The sequence below is a fragment of the Lynx rufus genome, unplaced genomic scaffold (assembly GCF_022079265.1).
Source record: "Lynx rufus isolate CCGP_SWC_20201006 ecotype Redwood Valley unplaced genomic scaffold, mLynRuf1.p SCAF_11, whole genome shotgun sequence".
Classification (NCBI taxonomy): Eukaryota; Metazoa; Chordata; class Mammalia; order Carnivora; family Felidae; genus Lynx; species Lynx rufus.
The window spans coordinates 27,848,569-27,861,418 of record NW_025814825.1 but is presented as its reverse complement, the minus strand read 5'-3'; the positions used below and the strand labels follow the sequence as shown (position 1 = coordinate 27,861,418).

Below are 12,850 nucleotides of genomic sequence, written 5' to 3'. Positions count from 1 at the left end.
CTTTTATCTCTGTATCACCTCACCTTCTCTTCACAACAACAGCCCTTGAGGGAGCAAAGAGCAAGGCAGTAGTTTACAGCTGAAAGCCAGATGCAGAGAGGTTTGGTTGCTTCCCCAGGTGGCCACCTTGCAAGTGTTTGGCTGGCTCCAAAGCCCCCACCCTCCTCCCTAACCATACCACCTCCTTCCTCGGGATGTCACAAGGTGGGGACAGGATCCAAGTTCCCATGAACAGCAGCCTCACACAGACAGAGCTCACTCAGGGGTGCCCCCATGTTGGCCAAGTATGGAGACTACGCCATAAGTTTCCATCCGCTTGCCCACCAAATTTTTTTAAGTGCATTTATTCATTTGGAGAGAGAAGGTGCGGATGCACGTGAACGAGTGGGGGAGGGGCAGAGAGAGAGAGAGAGAGAGAGAGAGAATCCCAAGCAGGCTCCACGCTGTCAGTGCAGAGCCCAACATGAGGCTCAATCCCACAAACAGTGAGATCACGACCTGAGTTGAAATCAAGAGTCAGACGCTTAACCAACTGAGCCATGCAGTCGTCCCTCTTTAAAAAAAAACTATATTTTTAATGATAATTTTGTCAACTTGGCTGAATAGTCAAGGTGGGCCAACTATAAAAAGTAAAAAGATCGGGGCACCTGGGTGGTTCAGTCGGTTGAGCGTCCAACTTCGGCTCAGGTCATGATCTCGCAGTCTGAGTTCGAGCCCCACGTCGGGCTCTGTGCTGACAGCTCAGAGCCTGGAACCTGTTTCAGATTCTGTGTCTCCCTCTCTCTCTCTGCCCCTCCCCTGCTAGTTCTCTGTCTCCCTCTCAAAAATAAAAAAAATAAATAAATAAAGATTAAAAAAATTAAAAAAATAATAAAGCCCTTGCACTTTGAATTAGGCACTGTGAACTGAGGAAACACTTCTGGTAAGGAATAGTGAACTTTGGGCAGAAGTGTGAAAACTGTTCTTCTTCCCCTTTGGAAAATGGTTAATCCTTCTAAGAATTCATCTTTGCAAATGATTCACAGCAAACAAAAAGATCTCGCCATTCCTGAGTTCGAGCCCCGCATCGGGCTCTGTGCTGACAGCTCAGAACCTGGAACCTACTTCAGATTCTGTGTCTCCCTCTCTCTCTGCCCCTTCCCCGCTCATGCTCTGTCTCTCTCTGTCTCTCAAAAATGAATAAACATTACAAAAAAAAAAGTAAAAATATACCCCAAAAGAATTGAAAGCAGAGCGTCAATAGATATTTGTATACCCACATGTAGAACATGATTACTCACAAGAGCAAAAAGCTGGAAACAACCCAACTGTCCATCAGTAGATGACCAGATAAGCAAAATGTGGTCCATCTGTACAATGGAGTATTTGTCAGCCTCCAAAAGGAGGGAAATTTGGATACATGCTACAACATAAATACACCTTGAGGACATTATTCTGGGTAAAATAAGGCAGCTTAGCAGCATGACAGTGTTGAATAAAGTCCCACAGAACCCCCCACCAGACAGCCTTTCCTGCATACCTTGAATTCATCAGGATTTGCTGAGCATGTCCTGTGGGGCAGGCACAGCATTGGGCTGTACCTTCTTAGAAGCAAGGAGGAGCCAGATTTGGGGGGGGGGGGGATGGGTAAAAGATGTGCCCCTCCAACCTGTCTCTGCAGCTGAGAACAAACTCAACAAGGACCAGATACGTAACCGTGAACCATGGGCCCTCCGGGAGAAAGAGGTCGTCGGTAACATGTGGAACTGGGGATCCCCCTGAGGTTGCTGTTCAAAGGGGGCTTCACTAACATCCCCACCTGATCTGCACAAACCAAGACCAGCTAAAGAGCTGGAACATGATCGTGAGCAGGAAACAAGACCAGTGCAAGCAGACAGGCTCTCTGGAGGGAAGCGTGACTGCGGGCATTACGGGAAACCATGGTGTAGCTGAGTCATGAGGACCAGGAGAATGGGCCAGCACAGACATACTGTTCTACATAATGAGCAGATCTTGAAGGTTTGGAAGAGGAGAACAACACAGTAAACATACTTTGGAAATGTTATTCCTGCCTGGCGTGAAGCCAGGCCCAGAACAGGGAGAAACGAGAAGCAGGGAGAGCCAGGAGGCTAACATAGACCCCAGGTGTAGGTGAGGACCACTCTGGTTAGAAGGATCACTTTGGAAACACAGAGGCAAAGGGACGTCTGAGATCATCTGAAGGGATGGAGAACTGCTCGATGAGTTTAGAAAGGGAGCAGTCCTCACCAGCCCAGGCTGCACACCAGAACCACCTAGGGGGACTTGCTCCCCGGAGATTGCCACTTCGTTGGTCTGGGTGGGCCCCAGGCAAGCGTGCTTTCTATAAGGTTTCAGGTGATTTCGACGCATCCCCAGGAGAGGTGACAGGCCTGGGAAGCTGTTGCAAGCCACTGGAGGAGAACATCGTGAAAGCCTCCCAGAGCTGTGCGTGGAGGCCAGATAGCAGCTCCTGGGCTAACCATGAGCTGGGCGGGTGCCAAGAGTTCCAGGGCCCCCAGCAGGCCAGCTCAGGATGTCTGGGAATGGGGCCTCTAAGTCTGGCTGTAAGGCAGCCTTGATTCCCTAGTAAGATAACATCACCACCCTGAACCTAGACTTCTAGGCTGGACCTGTCTCCCTCCATCCCTACCCAGCTCCACGGGCAGACCCAGAGCAGCACCGGACAAATCTGATTCAAATCCTGCTCTACCTCTCCCGAACTTTTGGCCTCAGTGACTTACAGTCACCGAGCCTCGATGCCTGCACCTGTACAACGGGAACGATATCTTCTTACAAGGCTGTTGGAAGGGACGCCTGGGTGGCTTGGTTGACTGAGCATCCAGCTTCAGCTCAGATCATGATCTCACAGTTCACGAGTTCAAGTCCCACGTCAGGCTCACTGCTGTCAGCCCAGAGCCTGCTTCGGATCCTCTGTCCCCATCTCTCTGCCCCTTCAACGCTCATTCTCTTTCTCTTTCTCTCTCTCTCAAAAATGAATGAACATTTATTTAAAAAAGAAAAAAGAAAGAAAGAAATGAATTAAGAAAATAAAACAAGGCTGTGGAAAGAGTTAAGCAAGTGAACACACGTAAGATCACCTCCAGCGCAGGCTAGATGTGTGCAAAGTGTCTGTTCCTCTTGCCCTGTGCACCCACTCCCATTCTGTGTGTTGCTGCCTTGAGGTTCCTAAAATCTGCCTGCACTTCCTGGAGAAGCCTACATCCAAATAGTCCTCTGTGGGTGTGCTCTGGGACCTCAGTCACTTCTGAGGGTCCAGCCCTGTGGCCAGGGCAAGCTGCCCCCACCCTAGACCTGGTTTCCCTTCTGTACCACCCCCCTCCTTGCTTGTCTGCTGAGTGTGTCCAATCTCAGGTTTTCTCACAACAAGGCATTGGTTTGAATGGACAGCAGGACACTAAGTGAGTTAAATCGAGGCCTTGGGGTTCATCCTGGAGAGCACAGAGACAGGGCCAGAGGTGGGGAGCTGGCCATCTTGAAGATAAAGAATAGGGACCAGAAGCAGGAGCGCTGTCCCCAAGAGCCGGCTCCAGGGCAAGTACAAGAGCATGTGCAGAGGGACCCCTCCTGTGATGAGCATCCCTGTGGGCAATGGCAGGATTGGGGGGGAGGAAATGTGGGGGAGGGGGATGCAGGGTGGTGGGAGGCGCACGGAAACAAGTGGTGTTGGAGGTTCCTTGAGCCTTGACATCCACTTCCAGTGCAAGGACCAGCAGCCACCTGCTGCCCCAAGCCCTCTCCAGTTAACAAGGGTCCCACCTCCTCCATCAGCCAAGGGCTGAGAGTGCCCACAAGCAGAGAACAGCAGAGCCCAGGGCTCTACATCCTGCCTCAAATGCCTCGGTTATTTCCAGAAGTTGAGAAATTCCCCCTGAAGACTAAGATGGGGACCCTGATTGACAGGAACTGGGCAGGTTGCACCTGCCACGGCCCTCAACACTTCCTTTTTTTGATTCCAGTCCAAGCCCTCCTAGCTAGCACACACCTCTGCGGTTTTGGCAACAGCAACACAATATAGGAACCTGCCGTGTCCTGCAGGAGGGTCCCTGGTTCTGTATCTCACTATGTGTACTGACTTCCACATTGCCAAAAATGGCCAGGGAGCAGTTCCCCTGGCCAGATCCTCAAAGCTTAGCTGTAACTGAGCTGTCACTGTCTGCACAAAGACATGGGCCAGTGACAGCACAGGTGACAAGAAGCCCAGCCCCCATAATCGGGAGCCGCTCCATCGTGGGAGCGAATCTGTGGCTCGCTGCCCACTATAACATAGGGAAGTGTTGCTTAAGTACAAATGACCATAACTGAACGAGCATCTGCTGGCAGTTATCAGTGCTGCTCTCTAATCTTAGAAAACTTATAAGGTAGGTATGATTATTCCCATTACATAGATGGGGAAAGCAAGATGCAGAGAAATTGACATTCAGAGAAAATAGCTAGCTTATCTGAAATCAAACTGCTAACAAGCATCAGAATCAGAATAAGCATCAGAAGGGCAAACCCAGACTTTTCCGACTTCAAAGCTCTTCATCCCCTTCCACCAATCCAGTTTGGCTTGACACAATCATCAACGATGGTAAGAATATATCTTGGGGGTACCTTGGGCACCAGCTGGAAACTCTAGTAGGAGTCCCCCGGCTGGACTTGCAAAGGTGTTGCTGATCCCTCGTCCAAGGAGGTCTGGGGCCAGGTCTGCCGTGTGGCCCCACCTCATAGAACAGGACCCTGTGGTCTCACCATCCCCCCAGGTAAAAGCTGATCTCTGGGAACCACAAGGCCAACGGTTGATTAGCCCGGGCACGAGGTGGACACCAGCCGGCCACCCACTCCTGGGCTGCCACCAGCAGCACGCCCAGCATTAAGCACTCACCCTCCAGGCTAAGCCACCAGAACTGTGGCTCTCTACAGCTTTCTCTGTGGGGTGGGACGTTTGATTAGTAAACATGCAAGGAGCGGAACTGTCCCTGGTCTACACCCTAGACCTGACAGCTCACACTCAGGAGTGCAGAAGAACAGCAAGGAAACGGACAGAGTGGGGTAGGTGCTGGACAGGGAGGTGCCTGGCTGTGGGGGCACAGCAGAGGCTCCTGGCCCAGTCTGGAGACGGTCGTGATGGTCTGGGAAGACTTCTCAGAAAAGATGGTCCCCATGACGGGCACTGAGAGATGAGGAGTTGGTGCTCCGGAAGCCAAGTACCCCGGGGCAGCATGCATGTTCGGGGAAGAGGGTAGAGATTCAAAGAGTCTGGAGCACAGGGAGCAAGGATGGGGAAGGGTGTGTGTGGCAAAAGGAATGCCAGTAACGCCCTTGTCATGTTCCATGCAGTTATCCTGGGAGTCGCCCTGGGGTTCTCAGCAGAGAGTGATATGGACCCTGTAATGTGACCCCCTGCTAGATGCTGGGCCTGCCCAGAGGGCTCAGTCCCTACCCCCAGGTGCTCACAGCCTGAGGAAGGGGGTGGGGGCAGGTAAAGGGATGCCACAATTCAATGCCTGCAATGCACCCTTTATAGCAGGAACCCAGAGTGAAGGGGGCAGAGGAAAGGAGCTGGCGATTCGAGGTGAGAAGGGGGAGGGGGGGGTATCAGGTGGTAGGAGAGGTGTCACAGAAGCCAGGGCTTTGGAGAAGGAGCCTGAGTGGAGGAGAAATAAGCCTGTGGACAGGTTAGAGAGAACTGCTCCCTGAGGAAGGACACACAACGGGATGGGAGAGGTGATGTTGGACCGCTAGTGGTTTTGTACCACCGCAAGGGGAAGGGGGTGGGAATAGGGTAGAGATCACATCTCCGGGAGGGGCTGGGTCAAGGTCTCCAGATGCTAGGCTGCCCCCATCCCATTCTTCATTGTCCAAATTCTTGGGAGGAGTGAAACGGCCAGGGACTGTGTAGCACCCTTTATACTTCTCAGACCACTTGTTAAGGTTTGAGAGATGAAAACTTCCAGGAATGGTTAGCTCACACAACCCTTCTGTTTAGCTCATTGAATTTCAAGTATAAAAAGGGGGACCCCTGGGTGGTTCAGTTGGTTAAGCGTCTGACTTCAGCCCAGGTCATGATCTTCTGGTTTGTGAATTTGAGGCCCGCGTCCAGCTCTGTGCTGACAGCTCAGAGCCTGGAGCCTGCTTCAGATTCTGTGTCTCCCTCTTTCTCTGCCCCTCCCTTGCTCAAGCTCTGCCTCTCTCTCTCAAAAAATAAATAAACATTAAAATTTTTTTTTAATTTCAAGTATACTTTGGTTAGAAAATAAATACAAAAATCGCTATTTAAACTTGTAAACGTATGGGGCGCCTGGGTGGCGCAGTCGGTTAAGCGTCCGACTTCAGCCAGGTCACGATCTCGCGGTCCGTGAGTTCGAGCCCCGCATCGGGCTCTGGGCTGATGGCTCAGAGCCTGGAGCCTGTTTCCGGTTCTGTGTCTCCCTCTCTCTCTGCCCCTCCCCCATTCATGCTCTGTCTCTCTCTGTCCCAAAAATAAAATAAACGTTGAAAAAAAAAAAAAAAAAAAAAAAATAAACTTGTAAACGTATATGGAAGTGTGCATTCCTGACTTGGGAGGAATTAAGCATCTCGTAATTCTCATGGAACTCATTAGTATACTAAAGAATTAATTTTTAATTCTTGTAGATCAAAAAAAAAAATCACAAAAAAAGCAAGAGCACAAACTGCCCACATCACCCGTAAAGAAACTTACTAGTTGTCTTGGGCTCCCTGTCCTCTACCGTGCTAGGCCAATCTGGATCCAGAAAACTCTGCTTCTAGGCTCATGCAAAAAAGAGACATTTTCAGATGCAACTTTGTCCTGTGATGTTTCTTCACCAAAATGCAGAGGAAATGCCTTACTGGCAGTCAGGAAGCAGGGGTGTTAGGCCCCTCTGTGACTCACTTCCCCACCTGTCACATAAAGCACCTGGAATAATGCTCCTTAAGGGTCTGTCCACCGATGAAGGTTTACTTGTCAAATTAGTTTCATGTTCAGAGCCTTCACATTTCTCTTTTGAGACCTGGATACGTGTTTAACCAGAATGAGTCTCCTACAAGCTAGTGAATTTCCGGACGTGTCAGGAATAATTTCTTACCTAGACCTAATTCTTCTACATGCACAGGAAATGGGAAAATGGCTCTGGGAGGGTGAGCCCACTGCTGCTTCGTCTCTCTTCCCGCCTTGCCATGGCAGGCCTCTCTGCCTCTGGTCTCCCCAATGTCTCCCACTTACCCCACAGTGTCAGACTGCGGAGCACAGCCCCATCACATCAGTCCCTTGCTCAACTGTGTTCAGTGGTTCCTCATGTTCTCAAGGAACACTCTCAAGCTCTTGGCCCTCAATGATATGTCCCAACATCCTTCCTTGACTGATTGCCCACTGCACTCCCAATGAGGTCTGGCCAAATGAACTGTTCACTCATCATCTGATCCTTTGCCTTTACTCAGGAGTCTCTCCCTGGGATGCCCCTCCCTCAGCTCCACATAACCCAATCTTGCCACCTTCCATGCTTCCTTGGCCAGGCATTTCTTCCTTGCCCCAACCAAGAAATAACCCCCTTCTCTCCAACTTCCAAACTCCTGCCACCACCCAGCCATCCTGTGATTAAAAAGTAGTCACAACACTTTGCATCCATCAATGCTACATCCCTACTACAAGATCTCATTTAGTAATTACACCCCGGTGTTCGGGGTTATGATCATCTCCAGGTGCAGGTGGAAGGAGGAGCCCAGGAGTGAAAGTGCACAGACACAGTGTGTGGACTCAAGCAGAATAAAAGTGAGCACTTTGGAATTCCCAAATTTATCATTACCTGCTGCCTGTAGTAACCATGGCACCCCTCACTTTCTTCCTTGCGAGATCATTACTCTTGAATACGCTTTACCTTTCTCATTCCTGCATTTCTTCAATTCTAAGTTTCCACCAGCTATAAAATGCTGGTAGGACCAGTAATTATGTAATTACTTTGAGAGGGAGGGGATCATCACATTAAATACGCAGGTCAAAACTGAGACTATTCAGACACTTCAAATTGTGCAAGGGAAGAAGTATTTCTCGGAACCAAGGTGATATTTTAGATGGGAGATTCTGAGAGAGATCCCTTCCCCCAAGCAGCAGCGGAATCATTCTCAGAGGTACCTGCCCGCCCCCCTCCATTAATTTACAGAATTAAATGTTTCCTGGAGGTATGTGAAAGGAAAAGCTAAAACTTACAAGATTCTGTATTCTGATTGCAGAGTGCTGCCCCTGCTTTGTTTGGTTTTTTCCGTTTCAATATCAGGACTTTGGCCCATCCGCATCTCCTGGCTCTCTTCTCACCCTTCGCCTTCTTCAGGGAGGTGGCGGTCCTTCCCCACCCCCACCAGGGCAGCTGCTGCGCATGCGCTGGATGCATTGCAGAAAATAGGAGCCTCAGGTACCTGTGGAGGAGGCGGGACAACCCCCCAGCCCCACCCCAGTAAAAGAAATGCATTATTTGGGCAGAAACACAGAAACAGAGCTGCAGAGTGGTTGCGCCCTGCCCTTAGTACATGCATGTCCCAGCCAGCTGCTTTCTGCACTTGGGGCCCCTCGCTCCTTGATCTGGTCCACACCCAAAAAGAGTCGTAGGAGGAAGCCTGTGGGAGCTCACTGTAGCATGCTCGGACCTCACTAAGTCCTGATAGGCTCTGACCAACCTCATAACACAGTTTCTTCATGTGTACATACTTTTATTCATCTTTGCCTATCTCTTTATATGTTGTGCCTATACTTTAAACTGTTATCCAGGTGCTACTTGGGCAATTTCCTTCTTATTATGTTAAAAACACAAAACTCAACAAGTATTTCCTCTTTTTTGCATACTATATTTCACTTGGAAGCATATTTTATTTATAACTGATGTATAGACATTTTCATTGTATCAGTTATCCATCATCATATCATAAACATAGTCTGTGTTGCCTTTACCCTTAAATTATCCGCTTAATGACCAAGAATCCTGCTCTCGGTGGATTGCCCGTAATTGACTCTCTCATTCCCTAATAATGGAATGCCCTGAGCCCATTGTTATAGGCAATGCTGGGATAAAAAGGATTCCCAGGCAATCTTTTTGTTTGCTGTGAATCATTTGCAAATGGGGAAGAGCAGTTTCCACACTTCTGCCCAAAGTTCACTATTCCTTACCAGAAGTGTTTCCTCAGTTCACAGGGAGGGTGGTGCCTAATTCAAAGTGCAAGGGCTTTATTTTATTTTTAATTTTTTTAATCTTTATTTTTTTTTTAATTTTTTGAGAGAGAGAGACAGAACTAGCAGGGAAGGGGCAGAGAGAGAGAGGGAGACACAGAATCTGAAGTAGGCTCCGGGCTCTGAGCTGTCAGCACAGAGACGGATGCGGGGCTCAAACTCACGAACTGTGAGATCATGACCTGAGCTGAAGTCAGAAGCTTAACTGACTGAGCCACCCAGGTGCCCCAAGGAGCAAGGGCTTTAAATTCAAATCTCAGCTGAGTCTCTTACTGTCTGAGAGGGAGGGACCTCTGAGCTTCCATTTTCCCATCTGTAAAATGGGAGTAATGAAACTGATCTCACTTGGGGAATGAAATACGGGACTAATTCCAGTGCTCTGCCCAGTGTCTGGTTTACTGTAAGTACGAAATCTTTTCTTCTTACCCTTCATCCTTCCTTTCTCCCTGGAATTATCTGGGCCAAGTGGCTTTTCACTTCTCTAACTTCCATCCTTCTTGAGCTGTTTCCCACAAAAGCCTCTGGCCATAAAACACGAAGTACCTCTGAAGGGCACTGCCCAGAAGAAATACAAAGCCAGCCACATATTCAAGCCACATGTGTAATGTAAAATAGTCTTGGTGGCCACATTTAAAAAGTAAAAGTAAAGAGCATAATTAAGCCGTTTATTCAAATATACTTTTAAAATATATTTTATTTAATCCAATATATCCAAAATACTATCATTTCAATATGCAATCAATATTTTTAAGTATTAAGTAAATAGTTCCCATTTCTTTTTGTTATTTGTAACATCTTTGATACCTGATGTACATATTAAACTTACAGCCCATTTCAGTTTAGACTGACCATATCTCAGATATGATTAGAGGCTTCTGTATTGGGTTGCATGGATCTAGACTTAGAGACTTAAGCTTCTAACAGGTGTGCAGATGCTTCAAATGGGGCCATCAGCCAAGGGCTTCGGAGCGTTGCCTTGGAAACATCATTATGGATGCAAAATGCCCATGCATTTTGATGGTTTGCATAAGAAATGGAGACAACAAAGGCAAGTCCCCACTTGTAAATTAATAAATAAATGTAAATAAATAAATTCTAAAAAGTTCTAGAGTGTGACTCAAGAACTCTGAGGGGCTCATCCTTCCTTCTTTCCCTCCTGCGCAAGATATCTCCCCTAGAACCCCGAGAAGACCAAGCTGTCTTGCTTTTCAACTATGAAGGTCAGATGGGGACAGGGGGTGCCAAGACTTCATTTCTCCACTTGACGTCTAATACACATCTCCACTTTTATTTGTTCAAACCTATATTCTAGAATAACCGCCACCTTGCAAATATGTTCCTTCTGCCCCTGACCTAGCTCAAGATCTGACAATTCCATTCTCCCTATTGCCCTCGAGTCATCTTCAACTTCTCTATCCCACACACTACACTTAAAATATCATCAAATCCCACACTCAAAAGTATCCAGAACTCACCACTCCGACCACCTCTCATTATCTCTACTATCCCTTTGGGGGGAGCCACCAATACCTGGAGCCTGAATTAGTACAACAGCCTTATAATGGATGGTCTTGCTTGTTCCTTTGCTGCCCATAAAGCAGCTAAAATGATTCTTCTTTAAAATGCAAGCATACATCAGTGAGTCAAAAATATGTATTTTTAGTGACCATTAAAATGATAGAAAAATATATACACCACTTAGGAATAATTCTAGACAAAATATGCACTATTTTATAAAGAAAGTTATAAAATTTTATCAAATATTTTAAAGAAAATTTTATTCAAATATTCTAAAGAATATTTGTCATCTAAACAAATGAGCATACAAACCATGTTCATGAATTGGAAGCGTCATTTTCATAAAGATATTGTATCTCTCTGAATGGTATTTTCGATCAATCCTGAACATAGCTTTTTTGTTGAATCTGACAAACTGTTTTTAAATCATGTGAAGAAAGAATGTACCAAGAATGTCAAGACAGAATGGAAGAAGAAGAAAAAAAATAACAAGACTCTTTTCAGATATCAAAATTCATTGTAAGCCTAGAGTTAATCATATCATATAGTATTGGCAAAGGGATCAACAAAAGGACAGAACAGAGAGCCCAGAAACAGACCTGCATATACATGACAATTTGATTTATAATGAAGCTGGTGTAGATCAGTGACTAAAGAATGGCCTTTTAATTAATAGAGCTAAGACTCTTGGTTATCCACATGGGAAAAAAACAAAACAAAATGTAAAAAATCATTTTTGATGGGACAAAACACTTAAACGTGAAAGGCAAAATTATAAAAAAATAATGTAAGAGTAATTTTATGACTTCATGGCAGAGGCGAATTTCTTAGATAGCACACATGTATATATCATAAAAGAATATATGGATAAATGAAGCTCATTTGAAATTAAGAAATTTGGTCACTAATAGAAATTGCAAACAATGTATGGAGACAAGGCACAAGCAATAGAAAAATATTTACAATATACATTTACAACAAAGGATTAATATCCAGATATGTATTAAATTATGGAAAATCAACAGGGTAGAATACAGATGGCCCCAAAGAGAAGTGGGCCAAAGATCTGAACATGAAAAGGAATCCAGAATGGCCAATAGGCATATAAAGAGATGCCCAACCTTAGTAATTCAGGAAGTGCAAATTAAAAACACAGATGGATTTAAAAATAAATAAATAAATAAATAAATAAATAAATAAATAAATAAAATAAAAATAAAATAAAACAAAATAAAATAAAATAAAATACCACAGATGGATTTTCATTTTCACTAGATTGGCAAAAATTAAAACTCCAGCCATATCAGATGTTGGTGAAGATGTGGGAACAACAGAAACTTGAACATATTGCTCATGGGTGGGCAAAATGAAGCAATTGGTTTAGAAAGCATTTTGGTATCATCCAGTAAGGGTGAAGGTATGTAAAATCCATGACCCACCAATTCTACTTTGAGGGGACATACCTTAAGGAAGTCTTGCACACATGCTCTGGGATATACGTACAAGCAGAGCCCTAGCAGTACTCACAAATCCTGAGTGCCTAGCAGCTTGTGATAGAAAAACAAAACCAAAAACCTAAAAAAAAAAAAAAAAAAAAATCCCAAGTGCCCATCAGCATTAACTCGGGGAAGTATATTGAGATGTATTTATATAGAACAGAATAATATGAAGGAATTCCAGAAACAAAATTGGGAGCAAGCAAGGCAAGTCTTAAAAAAATATTTAATTCCTATTTGCAAAGTTCAAAAACATGCAAAACTAACACGTATTTAGCAATTTAAATATATGAGCTAAAACGATAGAGAAAAGCAAGGGAACAACAAGCCCCGAAATCTGGGAAACCACATTCTCTGATAAGAGAGAAAGGATAAGCCTGTGAAGGACCTCAAAGATGCTGATGATTTTTTTTTTAATTTTTTTTACGTGTATTTATTTACTTTGAGACAGAGAGAAGAGCACAGAGAAAAGCAGAGAGAAGGAGAGAGAATCCCAAGCAGGGTCCACACTGTCAGCCCAGAGCCTGATATGGGGCCTGAACCCAAGAACCGTGAGATCGTGACCTGAGCCGAAATCGAGAGCCGGACGCTTAACCGACTGAGCCACCCAGACGCCCCT

General features: G+C 45.9%; 1 protein-coding gene across 9 annotated transcripts in view; it reads right to left on the bottom strand.

Moving 5' to 3' along the window:
- WDFY4 (WDFY family member 4) overlaps positions 1-12,850 on the bottom strand; it is a 293,352-nt gene that overhangs the window by 279,045 nt on the left and 1,457 nt on the right. The window contains exon 1 of one of the 9 annotated variants that reach the window (XM_047073087.1): positions 8,207-8,403. The exons of the other annotated variants lie outside the window; for them this stretch is intronic. The gene's annotated coding sequence lies outside the window, so the exon portion shown is untranslated. Of the gene's footprint in view, positions 1-8,206; positions 8,404-12,850 lie in introns of those variants that run through there. 9 annotated transcript variants of the gene reach the window in all.